At 40.9% G+C, this 19,359-nt stretch overlaps 1 pseudogene across 1 annotated transcript; it reads left to right on the forward strand.

The window, feature by feature from the left end:
- The first annotated feature begins 1,142 nt into the window (after nucleotides 1-1,142).
- LOC309968839 (large ribosomal subunit protein eL28-like) lies at nucleotides 1,143-1,555 on the forward strand (annotated as a pseudogene). The gene has a single exon. The product of its transcript is annotated as a large ribosomal subunit protein eL28-like (transcript).
- The last annotated feature ends 17,804 nt before the right edge of the window (nucleotides 1,556-19,359 follow it).

Genomic DNA, 19,359 nt, shown 5'->3' on the forward strand with positions numbered 1-19,359 from the left:
ACAAAACACGAAAACACAATTCCACCAAGTTCTTTGGTACTTGATAACAAGGATCAACTTTCCCCAAATTTTCAATAACATGTTCCTCATTTCCATCTGAGACTTCACCAGAATCACCTTTATCATTCATATTCCTACCAACCATTTCTTCCTGGTGATCTAGGCCTTTTCTAGCGTGTGTCTCAAAACTCCTCCAGCCTCTACCCACATTTTTAGGTATTTGTTATAGCAGCACCCCACTTCTTGGTACCAAAATCTGTATTAGTCAGGGTTCTGCAAAGAAACAGAACCAACAGAATGTGTAAATACAGGTTTTTTCCCAGTTATCCGGAAGTACAGCCTTCGTATGAAACCTTTCTTAAGCTGAAATGGCGTAAAACAAAGAGGCAATTACCTTAGGACACATCTTGCTAACGGGTGCACAGAGTAAATCAAGATAAAGCAGAGATGCTCAGAATCGTAGTTCAAAACTATGGCAGCTTGACGCTGAAATGCTGAGTGTAAATCCTGGGGAAGGAACTTGCAGCGCCGCTCTCAAAGCTGGGGCTGGCTGCTGTCTCTATACTGGCTCTTGCAAAACAAATGCTTACTTAATGCTGTTTTCACTTTTCACCTTTTTCCCTGAAAGTGCAAATCCTCTTCCGATTTCTTTTGGTTACTGAAAACAGGTACTAATGTTTGTGTATCTTTCATGAAAGCGAAGTGGCATAAAGTGTACTTTCGAAAAGCAGGGGACACTTGTAGGTAGAAAAAGATTTTTTTTTGAGGGATTTATTCATGTGATTATAGAAGTTGGCAAGTCCAAAATCTGCAGGGTGGGCTGGCAGGCTGGAGACCGAGGAAGAGCCATTGCTGCAGTTCAAGTACAAAGGCCATCAAGCTAGAGCCTCAGGAAAGCCGGCGTTGCAGCTGAAGTCCGAAACAGTCTGCTGGTAGAATTCTTCTTGCGGGGGACCGGGTTGGGATGGGGAGGAAGGTGTCCCTCCTTTGTTCTTGTTAGGTCTTCAACTGATTAGACAAGGCCTACCCACATTATGGAAGACAACCAGCTGTACTCGAAATCCATCACTTCAATGTAAATCTCATCCCCAAACACCGCCCTCTTTCCATCTCCGGCCGTCGCAACGAGAGGAGGTGCCGCCATGTCCGCGCATCTGCAACGGATGGTCGTGCAGAACTGCTCCAGCTTCTTGATCAAGAGGAAGAGGCAGATGTGCCAACCGAGCCCAATAACCTGAAGGCCCGCAACTCCCTCGGCTACAATGAGCTCATTCACCGCAAGACTGTGGGCGTGGAGCCGGCGGCGGCCGGCAAAGGGGTCGTGGCGGTCACGAAGCAGAGATCCAGCCCGCGAAAGCTGGCCACCTCCTACTTGCGGACCAGCATCAACAAGAACGCCCGGGCCACCCTCACCAGCATCTGGCACATAATCCGAAACAACAAGAAGCGCCCGGATTTGCGCACGGCCGCCCTCTGCAGAGCCAGCAACGTCCTGCGCAGCCAGAAGCCTGTGATGGTGCCGAGGAAGCGGACCCATCCCACCAAGAGCTCCTGAGCCATCTGTCCCCTTCCCCACAGCAATAAAGCTGTCAGCCGGGGGGAAAAACAAAACAAAACAACAACAACAAAACACCCTTACAGAAACATCCAAAATAATGCTTGACCAAATATCTAGGTATGGTGGCCCAGCCAGGCTGGCTCATAAAATTAACCTCTCACAGGCCTTCTACATTAAATTTTAAGCCCTGTGAGGAGAGGGACATTGTCTTAGCGACGTTCATATAGCTTGTGCCTAGAACTGTAGCTAGCATGCAGTAGGTATTCAATAAACAGTTGATGAAAAATGCATAAATGACTGACTAAATGACTGCTAGGGCTTTAGAGTTTATCAGGTTTCTTTTCACTTGCATTATCTGATTTCTTTATCCCAAAAATCCTTTGAGCTGGGTATTATGACCTCCAGTTAAATACTGAAATTGAGATATAGAGAAGTTAAATGACCAGTTCAAATGTCTAAATGCTTCATGTTCCAGAGGTGGGACTCAGATTTCACTCTTTTGACTTCTAATCCTCTGCCCAGTCAAATGCACTACACTGTAATTATTCTCTCACCTTACCTATTCGTCCTAGTGTTGATAATAAGAGGAAATAGGTAGCTTAATAGTGCCAAGTCTCTGCTGGGTGTTAAAAAAGGGTAAACAGGGCTTCCCTGGTGGCACAGTGGTTGAGGGTCCACCTGCCGATGCAGGGGACACGGGTTTGTGCCCCGGTCTGGGAAGATCCCACATGCCATGGAGCGGCTGGGCCCGTGAGCCATGGCCGCTGAGCCTGCACGTCCGGAGCCTGTGCTCCGCAACGGGAGACGCCACAACAGTGAGAGGCCCGCGTACCGCAAAAAAAAAAAAAAAAAAAAAAAGGTAAACAGTGAGTGAGGAGGATATTTGTGTTCCTGCCGAAGGCAGCACAGTAAGGGGAGGTGTCAGAGAGGAGCTTCTGCTTCAGTGGTGGGTGATCATTTCAGGGGAGCACTAAGATGCTCAGCAAGGAGACAGAGTCTCTTTTGGCTCTAATCCTGGAAGAAGCCCAGTTATGAAAACACTGGAGAGGGTCTCTCTATATAAACCCAGAGGTTTTTCTCTGTGCTGCTTACTTTCAGAATTAGTCTAGCATGTCACTCCCCAGGTGGGACGGAGCGGGATGACACAAGGTTTCATCATGCTACTCAAAGCAGCATGCAGTTTTAAACTTATGAGTTATTCCTGGAACTTTCCATTTAATATCTTTGGTGGGGTGTCTGTTGGCACTGGAGAGAGTTTGGGGCTGAATTGTGGGCAGTTGTTGTATAAGGTAGTGGGTCGTTGTTTTTTTTTCCTTGGTTTGAATTGTGACATAGACACTCACTTCCCCCTCTTAGTAACCTGGTTCTTCCTTTTTCTTCAGCTCTGCCTTTGTCAACTATAATGACCTATTTATCTTCCTAGCTATTGTTTAGAGCATATTCTGACTTATTATTGATTATTAGCAATAAGTATAATAAACATGATGCTATGGTATGGTAGAATCAATTTAATTTCTGCAAGTATTCAAAAGTACTTGATCCAAGGAGTTTCCTGGTGGTTCAGTGGTTAGGACTCCGCGCTTTCACTGCTGTGGGCCCAGGTTAAATCTCTGGTTGGGAAACTAGGATCCCGCAAGCCGTGGGGTGTGGCCAAAAGAAAAAAAAAAAAGTACTTGATCCAAAAAAAATTACTTCGCATTGACGACAGACTTAAAAGCATGAAATGAAGTTTCTGAAGAGACAGTACTAAATAAGGGCATATGTTCAAAGAACTTTGGGGTATGGTATTAAACAGCAAAGTTCATTGTTGTTTTCATAAGACATTCTTATGAATTAATTGTTCAATAGAAATTAATAATTGAATTTCATTTAGAAATTGACAAGGAGCAAGCCTAGTTAACTGATTAGGTAGGGCTTAAAAGGTGAGTTGTGTTGGTGAAATTGACAAGAGACAGATTATAAACTTTTAGTTGCCATTGTAGTTTACCAATAAGAGTTTATGTCCAATCAGTACATTCTCTTCCATACAGAACTGTCTTCCTCCAAAGTGAAATTATTTAATTCCTCCAAAATACTCTAAATAATGAACTGTACCAAGTATTGAGAGGGTGATGGAAATGGTGTTGGAGGAAGAGATACGAAATGAAATGAGCACAGCTTCTGCTTTCAAGATTGGAGAAAATTGCTTGTATAGGGAATTGGTAATTTTTTTTTTAAGATTTTTTTTTTTTTAGAGCAGTTTGAGATTTAAAACAAAATTAAAAGGAAGGTACAGAGATTTTTTTTCCATACACCCTCTTCCCCCACAAATGCATAGCCTCCCCCATTAAAAACATCTCCCACCAGAGTGGTACACTTGTTACAATTGATGAGTGTACATTGCCACATCACAATCACCCAAGATCCAGACTTCACATTAGGGTTCATTCTTGGTCTTGTACGTTCTATGGATTTGGGCAAATGGTAATGACATGTATATCCATCATTACAGTATCACATAGAATATTTCCACTGCCCTTAAAAACCTCTGTGCTGCAACTATTCATCCCTCCTCTCATCACCCACTCTCAACCACCGGCAACCAGTGATCTTTTTACTGTCTCCATGGTTTTGCATTTTGCAGAAAGTCATAGAGTTGGAATTATACAGTATGTAGCCTTTTCAGATTGGCGTCTTTATTTTATTAACATGCATTAGGGATGCATTAGGGAAGGATCCTTAGATCCTTCATGTCTTTTCCTGGTTTGATAGCTCATTTCCTTCTAGTGCTGAATAACATTGATTGTCTGGATGTACCACAGTTTGTTTATACATTCACCTACTGGAGGATACCTTGGTTGCCTCCAAGTTTTGGCAATTATGAGTAAAGCTGCTATAAACATCTGTGTGCAAGTTTTTGTGTGGACATAAGTTTCAACTTCTTTGGGTACATACCAAGGAGTGAGATTGCTGGATTATATGGTAAGAGTATGTTTAGTTTTGTAAGAAACTACCAAACTGTCTTCCAAAGTGGCTGCACCATTTTGCATTCCCACCAGCAATGAATGAGAGTTCCTATTGCACCGCATCCTTGCCAGCAATTGGTATTGTCAGTGTTTCAATGACCATTCTAATCGGTGTATAGTGGTATCTCATCATTGTTTTAATTTGCATTTCCCTTATGACATATGAGTGGAGCATCTTTTCAAATGCTTATTTGCCATCAACATATCTTCTTTGGTGGGGTGTCTGTTAAGGTCTTCGGCCTATTTTTTAAATTAATTTATTTAATTTATTTATTTTTGGCTGCGTTGGGTCTTTGTTGCTGTGTGCGGGCTTTGTCTAGTTGCGGCGAGCGGGGTCTATCTACTCTTTGTTGCGGTGTGCGGGCTTCTCATTGTGGTGGCTTCTCTTGTTGCACAGCATGGGCTCTAGGCACGCAGGCTTCAGTAGTTTTGGTGCGTGGACTTAGTAGTTGTGGCACTCGGGTTCTAGATCGCAGGCTTAGTAGTTGTGGCGCACGGGCTTAGTTGCTCCACGGCACGTGGGATCTTCCTGGACCAGGGCTCGAACCCATGTCCCCTGCATTGGCAAGTGGATTCTTACCCACTGCACCACCAGGGAAGCCCTGGCATATTTTTTAATCAGGTTGTTTGTTTTATTATCGTTGAGGGTTTTTTTATGATTAAAGAACATTTAGTTGTGTTCTTGTTGAGTTTTAAGAGTTCTTTGTATATTTTGGACAATGGTCCTTTATCAGATGTGTCTTTTGCAAATATTTTCTCTCAATCTGTGGCTTATCTTCTCGTTCTCTTGACAGTGTTTTTGGAAAGCAGAAATTTTTAATTTAATAAAGCCCAACTTATCAATTATTGCTTTCATGGATTGTGCCTTTGGTTCTGTACCTAAAAAGGTATCTCTATATCCAAGGTCATCTGGGTTTTCTTCTCTGCTATCTTCTAAGAGTTTTATAGTTTTCTGTTTTATATTTAGACCTATGATCCATTTTGAGTTAATTTTTGTGAAAGGTAAGGTCTGTGTCTAGATTAATTTGTGTGTGTGTGTATGTCCTGCTGTTCTAGCACCATTTGTTGAGGAGACTGTCTCTGCTCCATTTTGTTGCCTTTGTTTCTTTGTCAAAAATCATTTGACTCTATATATTCATGTGGTTCTATTTCTGGGCTCTCTGTTCTGTTCCATTGATCTATTTGTCTATTCCTTCACCAGTACCACAATGTCTTGATTATTGAAGCTTTACAGTAAGTCTTGAAGTTGGGTAGGTAGTGTCAGTCCTCCAACTTTTTTCTTCTTTTCAGTACTGTGTTGTCTATTCTGGGTCTTTTGCCTCTTCATATAAACTTTAGGATTTTTTTTCTTTTAATTTATTTTTGGCTGCATTGGGTCTTTGTTGCTGCACACGGGCTTTCTCTAGTTGCGAGTGGCTACTCTTTGCTGCAGTGTGTGGGCTTCACATTGCAGTGGCTTCTCTTGTTGTGGAGCATGGGCTCTAGGTGCGCAGGCTTCAGTAGGTGTGGCATGCAGGCTCAGTAGTTGTGGCTTGCTGGCTCTAGAGGGCAGGCTCAGTAATTGTGGTGCACGGGCTTAGTTGCTCCATGGCACGTGGAATCTTCCCGGACCAAACACGGGTTTGGTCTTCCCGGCTCAAACCCGTGTCGCCTGCGTGTTTGGCAGGCGGATTCTTAACCACTGTACCACCAGGGAAGCCCCATATAAACTTTAGAATCACTTTTTCAATATCCAGAAATTAACTTGCTGGGATATTGATTGGGATTGCACTGAATCTATAGATCAAGTTGATAAGAACAGACATCTTGGTAATATTGATTCTTCCTATCCATGAACGTATACTACCTCTCCATTTATTTAGTTCTATGATTTCATTTATCAAAGTTTTGTAGTTTTCCTAATATAGGTCTGGTACATATTTTGTTAGATTTTTATCTAGTTATTTACTTTTATGGATGCTAATATAAATGATATTGCTTTTTAAATTTCAAATTCCACTTTTTTATTTCTCGTATATAAGAATGTGATTGGCTTTTGTATATTAACCTTGTATCTTGCAACCTTGCAATAATTGTCTATTAGTTATAGAAATTTTTTTGTGAATTCTTTTGGATTTTCTGCATGGACGATCATGTCACGTTCAAGCAAAGGCAGTTTTATTTCATCCTTCTCAATCTATATACCTTTTATTTCCTTTTCTTGTCTTATTACATTAGCTAGTACTTCTAGAACAATGTTGAATAGTAGTTGTGAGGGGAGACAACCTTACCTTGTTCCTGATCTTAGTGGGAAAGCTTTGAGTTTCTCAACCATTTAAGTATGTTGTTAGCTACATGGTTTTTTTGTTTTGATTTGGTTTTTTTTGTAGATGTTCTTTATCAAGTTAAGAAAGTTCTCCTCTGTTCCTACTTCACTTAGAGTTTTTATCGTGATAGGCTTTGGATTTTGTCAAGTACTTTTTCTGTATCTATTGATATGATCATGTGATTTTTCTTTTTTAGCCTGTTCATGTGATGGAGTACATTGATTTTCAAATACTGAGCAGCTTTGCATACCTGGGATAAATCCCAGGTGGTCATGTTGTATGACTATTTCTATTCATTGTTTTATGAAATTTTGGTAATTTTTTTTAAGGATTTTAGTATCTATGTTCATGAGAAATATTGGTTTGTAGCTGTCTTTTCTTGTAATGTCCTTGTCTAGTTTTGGTATTAGAGTAATGCTGGACTTATAGAATGAGTCTAGAGGGAATTAATCATCTTAGTGGTGAGTAATATCAAACTTTAACTACCTGTTTCCATCATCAAATGAGTATTTTCTGTTTAAGAAATACAAGACCACTATTCTTTTTTTTTACTAATTTTTATTGGAGTGTAGTTGCTTTATAATGTGTTTGTTTCTGCTGTACAGCAAAGTGAATCAGCTATACAGGCCACTCTTCTTTTGTTTGTTAACATATCCTTTTTAGAGACAGTCAGGCTATAAATACAATTAAAACTATGCTCAGTCCTAGTCAAATCCTGAGAAATTACTCTCTAGAAATTACCATTTATTTATTCAACTCTCTCAAAAACATTTATTCATCACTTTTTCAGATATTCAGAATATATTAAGTAATACACACAATAATCTGGTATGGTATGGTAATAGACTTGTATATGCTAAATACACTTAGCTTTATTTGCTTTTTTGCTTTATTTGCTGTTTTTTGCTTTATTTGCTTTCTGAGGTTTCAGTTACCCACGGTCAACTGCAGCCTGAAGGTATTAAATAGAAAATTCCAAAAATAAACAGTTTGTAAGTTTAAAATTGTGTGCTGTTCTGAGTAGCATGATGAAATCTTGTGCTGTCCACCTCCGTCCCACCCAGGGAGTGAATCATGCCTTTGTCTATCGTATGCACACTGTATACACATATGTATGTATATGAAAGAGCACAGTATATAGAGGGATTGGTACTATTCACAGTTTTAAGCATTCACTAGATGTCTTGGAACATATCTCCCACAGATAAGGGGGATTACTATACCCAGTTTAACATTAACAACAGACCTAGACATATAAAAAGAGATGTTCTAAGACATAAAATATTGACCAAAAGCATACATTTCAAGACACCTATTTAGATTAGGAGTGTAGGCTGTAACATTAACGAGTAAGGATAACAAATCCTCAACAGTATGTGCTTACCAATAAAGCAGACTAACCTAGACTATTACTAGAGTTTTTGTTTGTTTGTTTGTGTTTTAATGTCAAACAGAGAGAGCTGCTTGACTGATTAGACAGATTCAGAGATGGATGGTGCCATGTAAACAGACAAAAAACTGATTTTACATTTTTTATATTGACTTTATGCTTTATCATTTAAAAAGCTTCAAGGATGCTGGTATAGTTGTGATCTTTGAATATTTTAAGAAATGATTCTCGGGAAATAAAGGAACTTGGATCACCTAAAATCCATTTTATGAAGTCCCACCCACCTACATCCCTAAAATAATTTTCTTATCTACGGGACCTTCTTTTGAGACTTCTATGAACCACTACCTTTATCTTTTCTATAATCATGTTATGTAATTTGCTAATTAGGTTATAGCTTGTTTAGATATTCAGCAGTCCTAAGGATATACATAGGTATTTTTGAGATAGATTATAGCACAAAGGAAATTATATCTACTTAGATCTTGACCAGGAGTTAGCCAGTTGGCAAGGATATTCAAGATAGAAGAGCACAAAAGAATGAGTCTCCGATAGAAGCATGATATAATGAACTCGATTGTCTCTCCAAAATTCATGTTGAAGTCTTAACTCCCAGTACCTCAGAATATGATTGTATTTGGAGAAACAGCCTTTAAAGAGGTTACGGAGTTAAAATGAGAGTCTCAGGGTGAGCCCCAATCCAGTTTGACTGATGTCCTCATAAGAGGAAATTTAGACCCTCAAAAAGAGTTAACCAAGGATGCATGCACACAGGGAAAAAGGCTGTATGAGGACACAGCAAGAAGCTGGCATCTCCAAGTCAAGGAGAGAGGCCTCTGGAGAAGCCAAACCTGTCAACACCTTGATCTTGACCTTCCAGCCTCCAGAACTGCAAGAAAATACATTTCTGTTGTTTGAGCCACCCAGTCTGGTGTAATGTTATGGCAACCTCTGATGTGTGTTTTTCCACACCACCAAGCAATTCTCCAATTCTCAGCTGACACTAACTGGTTACCCTACCAATTTAACTGTCCCGCACTGTCTACTTGTGTGTAGACAGTGTCCCGCACTGTCTACCTGATACTAGCATCAGATCCTGGTGCCGAAAGCTTGGCCTCTTGTGCACCAGTGCCGAATGGAATCTCGGAGACAGACTTTTGGGTGAAGTAGAAAAGAGTAGCTTTGCTGCTTTGCCAGGCAAAGGGGGCCACAGTGGGCTCGTGCCTCAAAAACTGTGTGTCCCAGCCTAGAGGGATTTGGTGAGGAGTTTTATAGCAATGCTTCAAGGATGGAGTTGCTGATGAAGGATCAGGGTGTGTGCAGGGCCTGCATCCCTTAATCTGGCCTCAGGTTGTCTCCTGATGACCTGTGGTTCTCGAGGATATAAAACTGTGACCTCCTCTCTGGAATGAAGACTACTTCGTCAAGTAGTTAACATCTTCCATTTGTTGGGGTTTTCAGAAGAGCTCAAAGATATTGTTACGTGTATCCCTTGAGGCGGAGCCAGGATCCTGTCCCAAGGCAACACTGTTGTTTCTTTATTTTTTTTTAAATTTATTTATTGTATTGATTTATTTTTTTGGCTGCACTGGGTCTTTGTTGCTGTGCACGGGCTTTCTCTAGTTGCGGCGAGTGGGGGATACCCTTCGTTGCGGTGCACGGGCTTCCGTAGTTGCAGCACGGACGCTCAGTAGTTGTGGCTCATGGGCTCTAGAGCGCAGGCTCAGTAGTTGTGGCACACCGGCTTAGTTGCTCTGCGGCATGTGGGATCTTCCCGGACCAGGGCTCGAACCCGTGTCCCCTGCATTGGCAGGCGGATTCTTAACCACTGCGCCACCAGGGAAGTCCCTATTCAATCATATTTACTCATATATTTTATTCATGAACAATACAAAAAGAACTAAACATAAATGTACCAGTTAGAAGGCATTTTCTGACTCAAGGAGAATGTTGGTAGAATGATTTTCGAAATATAGCCTCAAGTCAAAGGCAAAGGTAATACCCTAAATTTAAGTGGATGTAATTTTAAGTATTCTTAGAAAGTGTACATCCCTGAGAATATGAAAAATTCTAGCAGGGCCAGGAGTCTTTAAAGTTATCTTTCTTAGAATCTCAAAAAGTTCAAGGCCTTGAAGTTACGGCTACTATAAAATAAAAAGGGACCTGTGGCTGTCAGAATTGAAGTTTTAACATTACTAATTTTTAGAAAGATTTCAGATTCTTTTCATCTATACTATATAATTTATTTAATACACATTTATTAAACACTGTGTTAAACTGAGCCACTTAAGGAAAACGACTACCATACCAGTTAACATGCATTAACTACTAACGAGTCTGATAGACACAAAGAACCCATTTTATTAAATGAGAAAATAACTTGCCTAGGCTGACACGTAGCTGGTAAGTGATATCGACCAGATTTATAACTAGGCACTCTGGCTCTGAAGTCTTTGCTCTTAGAAACCACATATATTCCCTTGCCTAAGAGTCAGTCTTTTTTCTGCTATTCTCCCACATATACATTTATGTTTCAACTATACCTAACTACTTATAAATTTTTAAATAACCATTTGTATTTGTTTTCTAAGGCTGGGTGATTTAATAAGAAATATACTTGGTCTTTGTCTCCAAGGCTGGCATAAAATCTCCTAAAACCCTTGGAATTTCCTGACTGGTAGGAATGTCTGTTATTCATAAGGAGCCCGTTGGGACACACCTAAATTTATGCCAGTGAAGTGATTCAGGGTGCGGCCCCCGGATAGCCTAAAGATGGGGCTGGTCACCAGAGAGACCAAACGATTAGAGGGTTAACACTTTTAGCACTACCCACTGACCTCTAGGTTGGGGCAAGGAGGAGCTACAGGTTAAACTGTACAAAAACTCTGGAACAGGGATTTCCCCGGTGGCACAGTGGTTAAGAACCTACCTGCCAATGCAGGGGACACGGGTTCGAGCCCTGGTTTGGGAAGATCCTGCATGCTGCAGAGCAACTAAGCCCGTGCGCCACAACTACTGAGCCCGCATGCCGCAACTACTGAGTCTGCGCTCTAGAGCCCACAAGCTGCAACTACTGAAGCCCGTGCACCTAGAGCCCGTGCTCCGCAACAAGAGAAGCCACTGCAATGAGAAGCCCGTGCACCACAACAAAGAGCAGACCCTGCTCGCCGCAACTAGAGAAAGCCCGTGTGCAGCAACGGAGACCCAATGCAGCCAAAAAAAAAAAAAAAAGCAAAACAAAACGCTGGAACAAAGAGATTTGATGAGTTTCCAGGTTGATGATCATTTCCATATTTGGAGAGTGTGGTGCATCCCAGTTCCATGCAGACAGAGGTTTCTGCTCTTAGGATCTTTCCAGACCTTGCCCTATCTATGTACCTCTTGTTGACAGAAAACAAAATGCACAAGGTGAGAGTTGTGAGTTAAGTTTGATTTGGGGCAAAATGAGGACTATAGCCCGGCAGACAGCATTTCAGATAGCTCTGAGAAACTGCTCCAAAGAGGTGAGGGGGAAGGTCAGTATATATGTGATTTTGGTGAAGTGTAAGTACATGCAATCCAGCACGTATTTTTTGGCAGAAGGTTTCTGCTAGTCACGAGGAGCAGACGTCACCATGAAGGATTTTAGTGCTTTTCTAGGTATGAGGAGATGCAAGAATTGGGCTCATAAAATCGGCTCCTGAAAATATCTAACTATCTGAAGACCTGTTCTGCCAGTTTTCTTCCCAGAGCACAGAGTGCCTCATTTCTGCTCTCCACCCTGAACTCCTTTCAGGGGGCTGTTAAATGTCAGCACCTGCAGCAGCTCATAATTTGATCCTTGTAGAGGTAGATGGCGAGTGCCAATTTGCAGGTGACACTCTTCATCTGAATACTTCATAATATCCTGTGTAATTAACTGGTAAATGTAAGTAAACATTCTCTGAATTCTGTGAGCCAGTATGGCACATTGATTGAACCCAGGAAACGGGTGATAGGAACCTCCAATTTACAGCCAGTCATTCGGAAGCACAAGTAACAACTCAGACTTTCAATTGGCAGCTGACGTGGAGACAGTCTTGTGAGACTGAGCCTTTAATCTGTGGGACTGAAACTGAGCAGGACCCTATGGGGCCCCTGAGCATGAAAGCCTTTCTGTGTCCCCCGTTTCTTGACTTTCCCTGAGTACTAGAGGTCAGGTTCAAACACTTGTTAATCAGGGAAGGGAAGAGATGCAGAGACAAGGGAGGAGCAGTCAAGAAACAACAGTGCCGGGCTTCAACTACTGAGCCTGTGCTCTAGAGCCTGTGAGCCACAACTACTGAGCCTGTGAGCCACAACTACTGAAGCCCACGTGCCACAACTACTGAGCCTGCACTCTAGAGCCCGTGCTCCACAACAAGAGAAGCCACCTCAATGAGAAGCCCACTCACCGCAATGAAGAGTAGCCCCGCTTGCAGCAGCTAGAGAAAGCCCGCGTAGCAACAAAGAAGCAATGCAGCCAAAAATAAATAAATTTATTTCTTTATTTAAAAAAATATGATTGAATAATAAGGTTTAGCGGAAATACGTTCTATTCACTTTCATTTTAGACTACATGATGTTACCTTTTTTTTTTTTGGTATCATTATGGATTTTTTAGCTTTACAATATGTTAACCTCAGACAGTATTCTCTTTTTGATGCCCAAATTATCGTAGCTTTGGCCAGTAGGAGTCCCTTTTAAATTGGCTCCTGTGTCCTTCTGACATGGCTACATTGATCTTTGAAAACTTCTATGCTTCCTGACACAGTAAGATGTTCCAGCCTTATCTATCTCTTAGCCTCAGGTATGGAATCAGCTATTTCCCTAAGAAGCCTTATTTACTTTCAGTGGAGTCACTGTTAAATCAGTGCTTTAAAAAAAAAAAAAAAAAATGGGGGCTTCCCTGGTGGCGCAGTGGTTGACAGTCTGCCTGCCGATGCAGGGGACACGGGTTCGTGCCCTGGTCCGGGAAGATACCGCATGCCGCGGAGCGACTAGGCCGCTGAGCCTGCGCGTCCAGAGCCTGTGCTCCGCAACGGGAGAGGCCACAACAGTGAGAGGCCTGCGTACCGCAAAAAAAAAAAAAAAAAAAAAAGGAAAGAAGGAAAGAAAAAAAAGGTAGTTCCCTAGTGGCCTAGTGGTTAGGATTCTGGGCTTAAAAAAAAGAAAGAAAGAAGGAAAAAGAAGAAATATCTGATTTGTAGCATTTGCCAATTTCCATGGTGTAAATACCCACATTGTGATAGATGTCTAGCTACCTGCGTGATTTCACTGAACACAGGGCTGGGAAGCAGTGTGCACAACTGGCTCTCAGGAGCTGGCTGCAGGGCACCAGTGCTACCCTCCTTGTGAGTCACAGCCCACAACGGATCCTGGCATTGGAGACTAGTGATACTAGGCAAAAACAAAAATTTCTTTTTTTTTTTTTAATTTATTTATTTATTTTATTTTTGGCCGCATTGGGTCTTTGTTGCTGCGTGCCGGCTTTCTCTAGTTGCGGTGAGCGGGGGCTACTCTTCGTTGCAGTGCGCGGGCTTCTCATTGTGGTGGCTTCCCTTGTTGCGGAGCAGGGGCTCTAGGCACGCGGGCTTCAGTAGTTGTGGCACGAGGGCTCAGTAGCTGTGGCTTGCAGGCTCTAGAGCACAGGCTCAGTAGTTGTGGTGCACGGGCTTAGTTGTTCTGTGGCATGTGGGATCTTCCCGGACCAAGGCTCGAACCCGTGTCCCCTGCATTAGCAGGCAGATTTTTAACCACTGCACGACCAGGGAAGTCCCAACAAAAATTTTTTTAAATGAAATTCAAAAAGAATTTTGGTCAACATTAAGACATCAGCTGTTAAAACTACAGACAATGTTTTAATGCATCTGAGTGACAAAAGTGGCTACGATAAAATGAAAGGGCCTGTGGCTGGCAGGTTTAAAGTCCTATTGAAACTTATTATTAAAAAAAAAAAAGAGTATTGTGTCTCTCTGTGCTCTGTAATCAATACAACAAACATCAAATCTTTTTATGTGCTAAGCACTTACAAACTTTAAAAGTTTAAAAAATTACAGAGGCTTCCCTCGTGGCGCAGTGGTTAAGAATCCACCTGCCAATGCAGGGGACGGGTTCAAGCCCTGGTCCGGGAAGATCCCACATGCCTCAGAGCAACTAAGCCGGTGTGCCACAACTACTGAGCCTGTGCTCTAGAGCTCACAAGCCACAACTACTGATCCCGCGTGCCACAACTACTGAAGCCTGCGTGCCTAGAGCCCGTACTCCACAACAACAGAAGCTACTGCAATGAGAAGCCCGCGCACTACAACGAAGAGTAGCCCCCGCTCACCATAACCAGAGAAAGCCCGTGCACAGCAACAAAGACCCAACACAGCCAAAAATTAAAGAATACATATATTTATTTTTAAAAAAATTACAGACTGTTGGTGAGAACTCTAAAATCAACATAATGACCAGATTCCCCAGATTTTCCAAAGCAATCCTGATGTCAATATTTTGTCCCATGTGGACTGATTTTCATCATACCATGTGGAATGATTTTAGCAGGTCAGTTATGAGCACAATAGTCTGTGGGTTAGTCTTGCAGCAGTGCTCTATTATATATTCAATGATCGCTCTCAGGCGTGTAAAGAGCCCCACATAATTGGTTATGGGTTCATGTACTCACTGAGTTTACTTTCACTGCCAGCCTTGTCCTGTTTGTGTGGTCAGGAAACATGACTATGCTCTTCCTCAAGCAAATAGGAACTCGTATCGATAAGTTTTAATTTGTTCATTCATTCATTCAGTTGTTTATTCACATGTCCAGCCTTATGTGGAGCCGAGACTGGAGAAAAGAAAAAAAATCCCTACTCTTTTTTTTTTTTTAAACAGGAGTCCTACTTTATTTATTTATTTTTAATTTTTTAATTTATTTATTTTTGGCTGCATTGGGTCTTCGTTGCTACGCGCAGACTTTCTCTAGTTGCGGCGCGTGGGGGCTACTCTTCATTGTGGTGTGCGGGCTCAGTAGTTGTGGCTCACAGGTTTAGTTGCTCTGTGGCGTGTGGGATCTTCCCAGACCAGGGCTCGAACCTGTTTCCCCTGCATTGGCAGGCAGATTCTTAACCACTGCACCACCAGGGAAGTCCAAAATCCCTACTCTTAAGGGAAATGTGAATGAGGGAGACAGACAAGGAAGACAATTAAAATATGCAGGAACAGACTGAGGAATCAGGAAAGGTTCTAGAGGAAGCAATGCTTCAGTTAAATTTGAACCTGTTCTTACTGTTGTTCCATTGCCTTGATCCTACATCTCTCTGAAAGGACTTCATCAGTTTTTCCATCACCTGGCAATTTCCACATATTTCTACAACTTCAGCATACAACGGGACTTCCCTGGTGGTCCAGTGGGTGAGACTCCGCACTCCCAATGCAGGGGGCCCGGGTTTGATCCCTGGTCGGGGAAGAAGTCCACACCCACAGCTAAAAGATCCCTCATGCCGCAACAAAGATCCCGTATGCTGCAAAATTAATTAATTAATCTTCTTTAAAAAAAATTAAAATCAACATACAACCCTTCATTGATTCAACTAACATGTATTGGAACCCTATTCTATTCTGGACCAGACCAGAAAACCCAAACCAGATCCTGCTCCCATGGAGTTCCAACCTAGATATCTAAAATTCAAGATAGAATGGAGTACCATAACATGTATAATCTTCAAATGGCTTTCCTTTGGCTGTGACGATCTCGCATTTTAATTGACCCTTGAAGGATGAAAACGATTTTTACAAGCAGGAGTGAAAAGGATTTTTAAGTCAGAGACAATAGCAAAGTAAAAACTGTGAGGCAGGAAATGTTTGAAACTGTTTGAAAACTGACAAATAGTTCCGTTTGGCTTAGGTAAAAGGAGATATACTTCTTGGGTGTATAGTCTATGCTCTAGACAATACTGGAATGATAGGTTGGGTACTGAGCACTTGAAATGTGGTGAGTGCAGCTGAGGAAAATTGTTAATTTTGTCCCATTTTAATTCATTTAAGTTTGTATTTAGACTACATCAAACTAAAAAGTTTCTGCACAGCAAAGGAAATCATCAACAAATGAAAAGGCAACCTACTGAATGGGAGAAAATATTTGCAAATCATGTATCTGATAAGGGGTTAATATTCAAAACATATGTAGGGGCTTCCCTGGTAGCGCAGTGGTTGAGAGTCCGCCTGCCGATGCAGGGGACACGGGTTCGTGCCCCGGTCCGGGAAGATCCCACATACCGCGGAGCGGCTGGGCCCGTGAGCCATGGCCACTGAGCCTGCGCGTCTGGAGCCTGTGCTCCTCAACGGGAGAGGCCACAACAGTGAGAGGCCCGCGTACCGCAAAAAAAAAAAAAAAAAAAAAAAAAAAAAATGTAGAACTCATACAACTTAATAGCAAAAGAAAAAAAATCCTTCCAATTAAAAAGCGGACAGAGGATCTGAATAGACATTTTTGTAAAGAAGGCAAACAGATGGCAAAAAACTACATGAAGAGTTGCTCAACATCACTAATCATTAAGTGATGATTAAGGGAATGCAAATGAAAACCACAGTGAGATATCACCTCACATCTGTTAGAGTGGCTGTCATCAAAAAGAGAAGAAATAATTAGCGTTAGTGAGGATCTGGAGAAAAGGAAACTCTCCTACACTGTTGGTAGGAATGTAAATTGGTGCAGCCACTATGGAAAATGGTATGAAGGTTCCTCAAAAAATAAAAAATAGGGACTTCCCTGGTGGTCCAGTGGTTAAGACTACAGACTCCACGCTCCCAATGCAGGGGGCCCAGGTTCGATCCCTGGTGGGGGAACTAGATCCCACATTTCACAACTAAAAGAGCCCGCCTGCTGCAAGGAAGATCCCACATGCTGCAATTAAGACCTGGCGCAGCCAAATAAATATATATTTTTTTAATCCCCAAATTCTTAAAAAAAAAAATTAAAAATAGAACTACCATATGATCCAGTGGTTCTACTTCTGAGTATTTATCCAAAGAAAATGAACACACTAACTAAAAAAGATATATGCTCCCCCATGTTCATTGCAGCAGTATCTACAATAGCCAAGATAGGGAAACAACCTAAGTGTCCGTGGAATATTACTCAGCCGTAAAAAAGGATGAAATCTTGCCATTTACAGCAACATGAATGGACCTAGAGGGGATCATGCTAAGTGAAGTAAGTCAGGCAGAGAAAGACAAATACTATATGATCTCACTTATATGTAAAATCTAAAAAAAAAAACCCATAGGTACAGAGAACAGTTTATTTGTGGTTGCCACAGGCAAAGGGCTGGGGGAGGCAAAATAGAAGGGAGTCAAAAGGCACAAACTCCCAGTTATAAAATAAATAAGTTATAGTGATGTACAGCATTGACGACTACAGTTAATAATACTGTATTGTATACTTGAAAGTTGCTAACTTTAAAATTTTTTAAATTCTCATCACAAGAGAAAAAAATTCTGTAATTGTGTATGATGACAGATGTTAACTAGACTTATTAAGTAATCACTTCACAGTGTTTACAAACATTGAATCATGTTGCACGCCTGAAACCAATATAATGTTGTATCTCAATTATACCTCGATTAAAAAAGAAACATTAAAGAAAAAAGTTTGTATTTAAAAATTGAAGCAGTGTAGACAAAGACAAATACTGTATGTTATCATTTATATGTGGAATCTACAAAATAAAACAAAGAAATGAATATAGTAAAACAGAAACAGACACACAGATATTGAGATCAACTAGTGGTTACCAGTGGGGAGAGGGAAGGAGGGGCAAAACAGGGGCTGGGGATTGAGAGGCACAAACTACTGTGTATAAAATAAATAAGCGACAAGGATGTATTGTACAGCACAGGGAACATAGCCAATATTTTGTAATAACTTTAAATGGAGTATAAGCTATAAAAATATTGAATCACTATGTTGTACACCTGAAACTAACATAATATTGTAAATCAACTATACTTCAATTAAAAAAAAAATTGAAGCAGTGTAAAAAAAGTTTTAAGTTGTGTAAAATGTTTTTGTTAAACATAGCCTAATTAATAGGACTACATTTCTCCTTGATCCTTGAAAATTTAGTCTCAATTAAGATGTGCTGTAAGTGTAAAATGAAGATTGGATTTTGAAAATCTAATACCAAAAAAAAAGAATAAAATATCTTACTAATAATTTTTATATTAAATATGTGTTGAAATGAGAATATTTGGGGTATATTAAGTTAAATTAAATATAATATTAAAACTGACAACTCTTTTTTTTCATTTTTTTAATGTAGCTACTGGAACATTTTTAATTTCATGTGTGACTCATTATATTTCTATTGGACAGAACGGATCTAGACTTTTTCAATAACTTGTTCAAGTTACTTGATTAGGAGATGATGTAATTAAATTTCTGATTTAAGGTAATTCCTCTAGCACTGGTGTGTGACGGATTACCTTTTGAATATTGGAGGAGGGAAGAAAGTAATAAGGATCTGGGAGCTGGGATTTGGTCCTTCAGGATCGGTTGGAATAATGAATAGCTGCAACCCAGTTCAGACAGGAAAATCAACATTTCTCAAATGTTTTCTTTCTTCACCCTGAGAGTTTATTTTCTAAGGTTTTTTCAGATTCAAAATAAACTCCACCTACACCCAACCTAATAAAAGAAAATTAACAGATAACATTCTATGCAACAGTTGTTCTTTATGAGGAACATTACAAACGCGAGCGAAGAGTAGGATTGGCTTTGGATGTCTTTAAAGCAGTCACTAGCTTTTTCTGTGCCTTGAAATGCCATTTACATTGTCCTGTTGAAGAGGTAGTTTTCCCTGTCTTTACTTTGACAAGGTAAATGTGTTTACAGCCCTTTGTTCCCTGGTTTTAGGATTTTGGCTCTGTTTGTTTTCCTGCTTGGTTATCATATTACCAAACATCCTCTCACAGGGCAACCTGAGAAGGAGATTGAGATCCAAGGTGGCAGATTACCTGCCTTTGGATCTAAGAGATTTCAGGTCATGATTCATTCATTCCCATTCTTCTAAGCAGACCTCCATTAAACTGTTAGGTGGGGAGTTCATAACACTCCTCCCC

Source organism: Leucopleurus acutus, assembly GCF_964270905.1.
Source record: "Leucopleurus acutus genome assembly, chromosome: 11".
In the NCBI taxonomy this organism is placed as follows: domain Eukaryota; kingdom Metazoa; phylum Chordata; class Mammalia; order Artiodactyla; family Delphinidae; genus Leucopleurus; species Leucopleurus acutus.